We start from the raw sequence: 8120 nt of genomic DNA, 5'->3' as shown, positions 1-8120 counted from the left end.
ACAAATTTCAGGCTCTCCTGTTTTGTACTCTGCTTACCTCAAGGGCCACTGACGGTCTCACATACACTGGAGATCTAATGAAGATCTTGTGCACCATGGAAGCATCTAAAAGCTGGCCTTTGCCAAGTCTGGGTGGGACCAATTTATTCCCACAAGGCATAAGAATCTCCAAACTGAAAATATATATTCGTACAACCATTAGAGCTGCCACAAGTCCACCTAACAACAGTTAAATATTCGTACAACCATTAGAGCTGCCACAAGTCCACCTAACAACAGTTAAACAATTCCAGTGACTATGCAATGTCTATATGACAGACAAAACTGTTTGAGAATGAATGAAATGAAAGAAAAGCTACTGCCTCCTCTGGCAGCATTAGCAAGTCAGATGTAGATTAGCTGATTCATTTTCTAGTTTTAGCTAACTATGTAGCTAGCTGGAATTCGGCTATGCTAACTTGCCATTAATGACTCACCTTACGTCAGGGGGGATCCTCCCATCAAAGGCCTTGTGCAGTGTGAGCAGCAGTGTCCTGTTGTCCCATGTTTTATCAAGTTGTAGCGCACTTATTATGTGGCCCTTTTCATGTAAGAGTGTCTTCACTTTTTTCCTTGGGACTTTTTTGTCACGGGGGCTGAAGAGCAGTATCACATCCTTAAAAAAAGGCGTTTCGCGGTGGTATGGCGGTCGTGGTCTGGAAATACCGACAATTGTCTGACTTAATTATTACATTCATGGCCAAAAAATAATACTTAATGTGGTTAATGTTACCCACCTTCTCTTTGCCTTCCTACCCCAGCCGCTAAATCGCCTGGCGTGAAAGAGCGGGGTCTGTTCAGCTACGGGTCCAAGGAGCGGTTCACTCCTCATATTCACATTTAGGCATTGGTTTGGCCTAAACAATACGCTCATCTCATTGTTCTCATTGTTTACCGAAACGTTACTGCTTGTACTTCCAGAGGCGTCTTGGTTTACCAGACAGTTCATTAGGTCGGGTGAACCCAGTAGCCTCCTCAAAACAGCAATAGCCTCCTCAGTTTGTCTACCGCCGGCCATTGATGCTCTCCATTAAGTTTCCCGCTCTGTCATGATCGAAATCGGAAGTGTGCATCCAACGCTGGAGTAGATACTATGACTTCCTGTGGTAGCTTTCAGAATAAAATACACTCAAACATGGTAAAACTTTATATCAAGCGAGTGAGGTGGTTTGTTCTTAGAAATTGTAAATTTACGCAAAATAATGAACAATGAGTCATTGTCCCTCAAGTATGAAGTTTCTATAGCATGGCCTATAAACAATTTATAATATAGAGAAAAATATTTTGAAGTGGCAAAATCGGAAGTAGCTTCCTGTAAACAAGCAGTTTCAGGTGCCTTCCGGTTACACTGACCTGAGCTTCCGGGCGCACTGAATTTATTTCACACACACACACACACACACACACAAACACACACACACACACACACACACACACACACACACACACACACACACACACCTCACCTCCTGAGGCTTTCCTTATAGGTCAGTTACACAGGATATAGTTTTATACAATCCATGGCAGCAACAGTCATGTTCACAACAACAACGTCACTATTTAAAACCCAGTAATATCTGACTGGAATGTAAATATTCCTCCTGACATCACAATACTGAGTGAAGAAAGTCACGTTATCTCAGCATGAAGAAAAACATCAGTATCAGTCATAAATCCTGCTCTCTGTCCCTCCTCTACTGAGGACACTCACTGTCTGCAGGTCGGCTGCCTCAGGTGCATGTTCAGATAAAGTGTTTAGTCTACATACAGACAGCATTCATTTAGTTTGTCTTAACACTTTGCTGTTAGCACCGCGAGCGCGATGTGCTTGTGTCGACCGCGATCATAAATCATAATAGCGGTGAATGAGAGACTGCGGACAGAGCGGATTGAAATATTCTACGTGCTGATCACATGTATTGATAAAGTACTGGCTTGGCTGGCTGAGGTTTTATTGCACTTACTCACAGTAACAAGCGCAGTTGTCGTCAACTAGAGTCATCTTGAAGTTATTCCCTTCATCTGCACCGCGGCCCCACCGCTGCACAATGATGATACATGAAACCCAAACTGTAAAAAGTAACGCCGATAATAGCGGAGCTTACTGTTATTAGGTTGTTGATTAAACTTGCCTTGGGTTGTTTAATACCGGGTCTCGGTAACTGTTACTGATCCCTGCCCGGGCGTTTGATGAAGATAGATTGGTGTCAAACTGTCGTTACAGCCCGTCCGAGCGGTTCATGCCAGGCTCGAATCAAACCCACCACTGGTGATGTGCGCATCGTCTCATTTGATGTTGCTCAATAAGACTCCAGAATGTCATCGCATTTTTTTCTCAAAAGATGCAGGTGTCAAAGCCGTGTTGACAGGAAAGAGGCAGAGGACAGGTGTCAAAGCCGTGTTGACAGGAAAGAGGCAGAGGAGAAAACCGCAAAATCACCTGGGGCAGCGCGGGCGGGGCATCAAGGCCACTGTGGCCTTAGGGCAGATATTTTTTTCAAGAGCACAGGGCCAAATGAGGAGGGCACGAGAGCCATGGCCCATGTGGCCCTCGTGAAATTCCTGCCCTGCCAACAACACATGGTATAATCCAGGACATGTGACTGTGAAAACTGTGATATGCTGCTGTGATCTAGAGCTGTTAGCTGTTAGCCTCCAACCCTACTACCCAGGGGCGGAAATCGGGGGGACAGGGGGGACATGACTCCCCCTTCAGTAAAGCTGTACCCCCCTAGAATCATTTGAGACACAATTAATAATTTTTGAACAATGCAGTAGTATTTATTGAAAGCACAATGTAAGCGGTGCTCATTATAATCGCGCAATAATGTGCTATTTAAATCTTAAAAGATTTAGTCCCCCCCTCCCATTCCTAGTAGTGGTATATCCCACACTCTTTCCAATGGGCGGGCCCTTGGCAGCAGTAGCAGCGTGTGGCTGGAACCGCTGTCCACATCGGGCATCGCAGGGTAAGATGTTCACTCACACAGACACAGTTTAACTTACACAAGTTACAACACATCCCATTTACTGTTACAACAAGCCCCAGGCCCAGGCTGATAATATAAACTGTCTGCAACATTTCTCCTGCATTGTTCAAAAGCCTATTCAATTACCAGTGCTGCTGAGCTAAAAGCTAATGATTAAACTCAGAGTTTAGTGATAGTCAGAGAGGACAGGAGAGAAAGAAGAGGGAGAGGACAGGACAAGAGCAGTCAATGGCGGAGCGGCTCGTAGCTAATGGGTATCTGTCTGTGGGCTCTCCACCTGTCAGTGAGACAAACATGAAAGACGTGCAGTCTAACCGTGGTCATTACGCGCGGCTATTACGCACGGTTGTGGTGGCTCGTAGCTATGTGTACCTGTCTGTAGGCTCTCCACCTGTCAGTTAGACAAACATGAGAGACATGCAGTCGAACTGACGAGGAGCGGTCATTATGCGTGACTATTACGCATTACGAGGTGCACAGCGGCAGATCTCACAGCACACTGTTTATAAACCAGTTTACCAGTTTAATTGCAGGAAATGTTTGGTTGTTAAGCCATTTCTCATAAGTATAGATATTCACTCTGCCTGTTGGAGAGATAGAGAGAAGATTAAAGTGTCAAATTGCGGTAAAAGATGCTGTATAAAAGACAGGCTACAACTTTTTTTCCTTGTCCCCCCCCCGGAATTATTCTCTAAGATTTTACTGTTTATTGTCCCCCAACCAACTATGAAATGGGATTTTCCCCCTGCTACTACCTACCGAGGGAGTTTACACACATCATAGCCATCTGTGTTTACATTCCCCCGAAGGCTGACGCAGCGGCAGCATGTGAGGCTGTACACACCACGACTGCAAGGTTACAAACCCAGCATCCAGAGGCATTTTTTGTTATCTCAGGGGACTTCAATCATGTAACCTTAGACTCCACGCTGACTGTTCTGCATCAGTATGTGGACTGCCCGACAAGAAAGAACAGGACTATAGATCTGATGTATGTTAATGTACAGGACGCATACTCCGCCAACCCCTGCCCCCCTTGGAAAGTCTGATCACAACCTCATACACCTGCAGCCTCTGTACACACCACTTGTAAGGAGGCAGCCCATAACTACACGATCTGTCTGGAGGTGGAGTCCTGAAGCAGAGGAGACCCTCAGAGACTGCTTTGAGATCACAGATTGGAGTGTGCTGCTAGAGTCACATGGTGAGGACATTGAGGGAGCGAGACAATGTCTGACGGAGCACATGAACTTCTGTATGGACACGGTGGTCCCTGTCAGGACAGTGAGCTGCTTCCCAAAGAGCAAACCCTGGGTAACCAGTGAGGTGAAGGCTGTCCTGAACAGGAGGAGGGCTTTTAAAAGCAGAAACCAGGAAGAGATGAGGCAGGTGCAGAGGGAACTAAAACTCTGCCTGAAGGAGGCTAAGGAGGAGTATAAGAGGAAGCTGGAGAGGAAGCTGAGGGAGAACAACATCAGGGAGGTCTGGGAAGGCATGAAAACCATCACAGGCTGCAAAAAGAAGAATGGTGACACAGTGGAGGGGAACATTGAGAGAGAAAATGAGCTCAACACCCTTTTCAGCCGGTTCAGTTCCCTGAGATAGGGGTGGAGGATGTTGTCCTGTACCTCCAACACCGGGCCCTCTCTTACCTGGACATGGGGAGATGCGCTGTGAGGATTCTCTTCTTCGACTTCTCAAGCGCATTTAACACGATCCAGCGCCCCCCTACTGCAAGAGAAGCTGACCAGCATGCAAGTCGACCCACACCTCCTGACCTGGATCACAGACTATCTCACTGACAGACCACAATTTGTCAGGCTGGGAGGCAGTGTATCCACCACAGTGACCAGCAGCACGGGAGCACCACAGGGGACTGTGCTGTCCCCTCTCCTCTTTACCCTATACACAGCAGATTTCCAGTACAATTCAGAACTCTGCCACATACAGAAGTTTTCCGACAATACTGCTATTGTGGCATATGTTAGAGGAGGGGAGGAGGAGTACAGGAACCTAGTGAAGGACTTTGTCGGGTGGTGTCACAGAAACCAGCTGCAGCTCAATGCTGCAAAAACCAAGGAGATTTCCGGCGACCGTCCCCACCTCCATGGCCAGTCAGCATCGAGGGGGGAAGAGGTCAAGTTCGTGGGATCCTACAAGTACCTTGGGCTGGAGCTGGACAACAAACTGGACTGGTCACTGAACACCGACTCCATCTACAGAAAGGGACAGAGCAGGATGTACTTCCTGAGGAGGCTGGCATCCTTCATTGTCGCACAAAACTCCTGCAGATGTTTTACCAGTCAGTGGTCGCTGGTGTCCTCTTTTATGCTGTGGTCTGCTGGGGAGGCAGCACCAGGAGGAAAGACAACAAGCGCCTGGACAGGATCATCAGGAAAGCCGGTTCGGTTGTAGGCATGGAGCTGGACTCTGTGGAGGCAGTAGTGGAACAAAGAACTCAGTCCAGACTTCTGGCAATACTGGACAATGCCAGCCAACCTCTGCACACTGCCATCACACAGCAGAGGAGCACATTCAGTGGCAGGCTGCTGTCACAGAGCTGCTCCACTGACAGACTCAGAAACTCTTTTGTCCCCAGGGCTATCAGACTGTAACTCCTCTGGTAGGAGGGGAGAGGGAAGGGTGGAGGATGTGGGTTGCTAAGCACCTTAATATGAAAATGAGTCTAACAAGCACTTTAGCACTTCACTTTTTTTAAATATTTATTATAAGAGACCAGTGCAAGCATGTGAACACACATGAAGGCGGTGCCCATGTCTCACGGTCTCGCTCAAGCGCACACACGTCAGCTCAGTGTACAGAGAGGCAGTTAGAGCTACAGGCTACAATGAGGCTAAAGACAGAATTCAAATTTTTATGTCGGGGCTTCAGGACACTTGGATCACTACGGACGAGCAGTATGGAGATATTTTGTGGTTTCAATTATGTGTTCTTGGACGTTTTAATCTGGGTCGCCGTCAGCCATTAGGTGTGCAGTTGTGCTGCTACCCTCTCCCCCCTCGGATCTCCGCAAGTGATGTGAGGACTCGAAAACTTCACCAGAGCCTTCCTCGGCATGAGGGTGAGTAGATAATGGCTGAATTTTCATTTTTTGGTGCACTATCCCTTTAAGGCCTGCAGGGAGCGAGAGCAGGTCCTCCGAAGACCCGCCTGGTGCCAAAGCCCGGGACAAAAACATCCTGTTCATGATGCCAATTTGTAGTTTATCAGGCCTTTCTTATTCCCATAACAAAAGATGCTGAGATGATGGTGAAGAAAAGAATCCGGTGATACAAGCTTTGTAGGACCAAGAAAATTTTATTTCAGCAAGCCAGTATCAGATCAAGCTTTTATAGTAGCTTGAGAGAGATTCAGCCCAAACTCTTCATTTTAAAGCCTGTAAGACATCCTCATTCATATTCATAATATTACCTCTTTTCTGATAACATAATGAGATACAAAGCCATCCTCCTAACTAAAAGTGGTCATTCCTTTCTCCAGTTTCAGGAAGTTCTTTGTCCGTGCAAAACAGACTGATGTAAACATTGCTTTAGTTTCTTCTCGTAGCTTTCTCAACGTAAATTCTCAATGCATAATAACAAAACTGACAGCGGCGCCTTCAAGTCGGGCCCCTCTTCACAGTATACCACCTGTGAATCAATACAAAAAAAAGAACCCCTCAAGAGGTTCCCTAGGGAAGCAGCGCAGTTAACCTTTTAGCCTTCTATGACATGTGTGCCATCCAGTTACCATATGTGTATGTATCCTGTAGATGACCTCTTGTATCTTGACAGACTCATGGATTCCTGTTTACATCTTAAAGCCATAGGATCTACAGCACAGTCAGAATGATGGATTCATCCTTACATTCAAGAGCAGCAATCTGGGTGGACAGCAGCCGCTAACACTACAGTCAGCCAGCATACTAAAAATAATCAGCATTAATGTACATCTAATGAGCAGACACCTCAATACCATTCAGGTCTGTGGGACTCTTACATGCACCACAGAGCCCAGTGAAAGGCATCTGCAGCATGTAAGAAGAGATGCAGTGTGAAGTCATAGCAACTGACTTTGTCAATCACTGATGTTAGTATCACGGTGTGACCCTTTTCAATCCGAGCCAACAAGGGCCGTGCCCTTCACACACAGAGACAGTATAAATTGAGCTGTAGGCTAACAGAACACTTCACAGAACAGACACACAAGGTGTCATGACAGGTGTATCACCACCACTGCAGCTAGGGCTGAGTATCATTTCAACAGAGCAAATCCTTAATCTTAATCATTTATTTGACTAGGGCTGACAACAAAAATTTGAAGCTTCGAAGCTTTGTTCGATGGCACGGGATTCGATTGTGAAAAAATAAATTTGAATATTCAGCCTTTCTTTTCTCCCGCTTTTTTGGGGGACCTTGAAGGCAACACCATCTCCGACAAGGAAATAGAAAGCCCGACGTGCAATGAGTGGAGACCTATTATCTTGCTTGAACACCGACAACTAAATTCTTTCAACAATGTGACTCAAAATGATAAAATAGATTTTAGTGATGTAAAATAATATGCTGATGGTGACATTTTCCAGCGGTCTGCTGCACTCTGAGTCTGGTGTCAGTGACACATGCTGCTCTGGGCCCTGTTTAGATGGTCTAAAGCGGACGGCGGAGGGCGCATAATCCATGTCGCAAGTGTCATTGCTATTTAGATGCAGGCGCAGTTGTCATTTTCACGCCCTGCGCCCTCGTCGTCTAACTAGCAAATGAACTTGCGCTTCTCTGGGTGTGTTGGTCAGGCGCAGTCATGGCGCGTTGCTAGTTAGATAACATAAAAAGCAAATGCGCCAGTGACCAACAAAAACCTGGGGTGCGTCCCAAGTCCCTTAAATTTACTGCTAACCACCTAACCTAGCCACCTTACCTAACTGTTTAGTCCCTCCCACTTAGGAAAACATTTAAGAAGTCAGGAGTTAGGAGTGAGGAGCGAAGATTGCTGATAAGAGACATGAGACGGCCTTACTCTGAAGCGTCACGTAAAGCGACGTCCTTTTCTGATGACGGCGGCACAGCTGGATCTGCTGCATAACGGAGCCAG

General features: G+C 46.5%; 1 pseudogene; it reads left to right on the top strand.

Moving 5' to 3' along the window:
• The first annotated feature begins 4781 nt into the window (after positions 1-4781).
• Positions 4782-8120, top strand: part of LOC126408056 (4-galactosyl-N-acetylglucosaminide 3-alpha-L-fucosyltransferase 9-like) — a 6925-nt pseudogene continuing 3586 nt past the window's right edge.

Source organism: Epinephelus moara, chromosome 20, assembly GCF_006386435.1.
Source record: "Epinephelus moara isolate mb chromosome 20, YSFRI_EMoa_1.0, whole genome shotgun sequence".
Taxonomy (NCBI): domain Eukaryota; kingdom Metazoa; phylum Chordata; class Actinopteri; order Perciformes; family Serranidae; genus Epinephelus; species Epinephelus moara.
The sequence above is the reverse complement of the archived record's forward strand: the minus strand, read 5'-3'. Positions and strand labels throughout refer to the sequence as shown.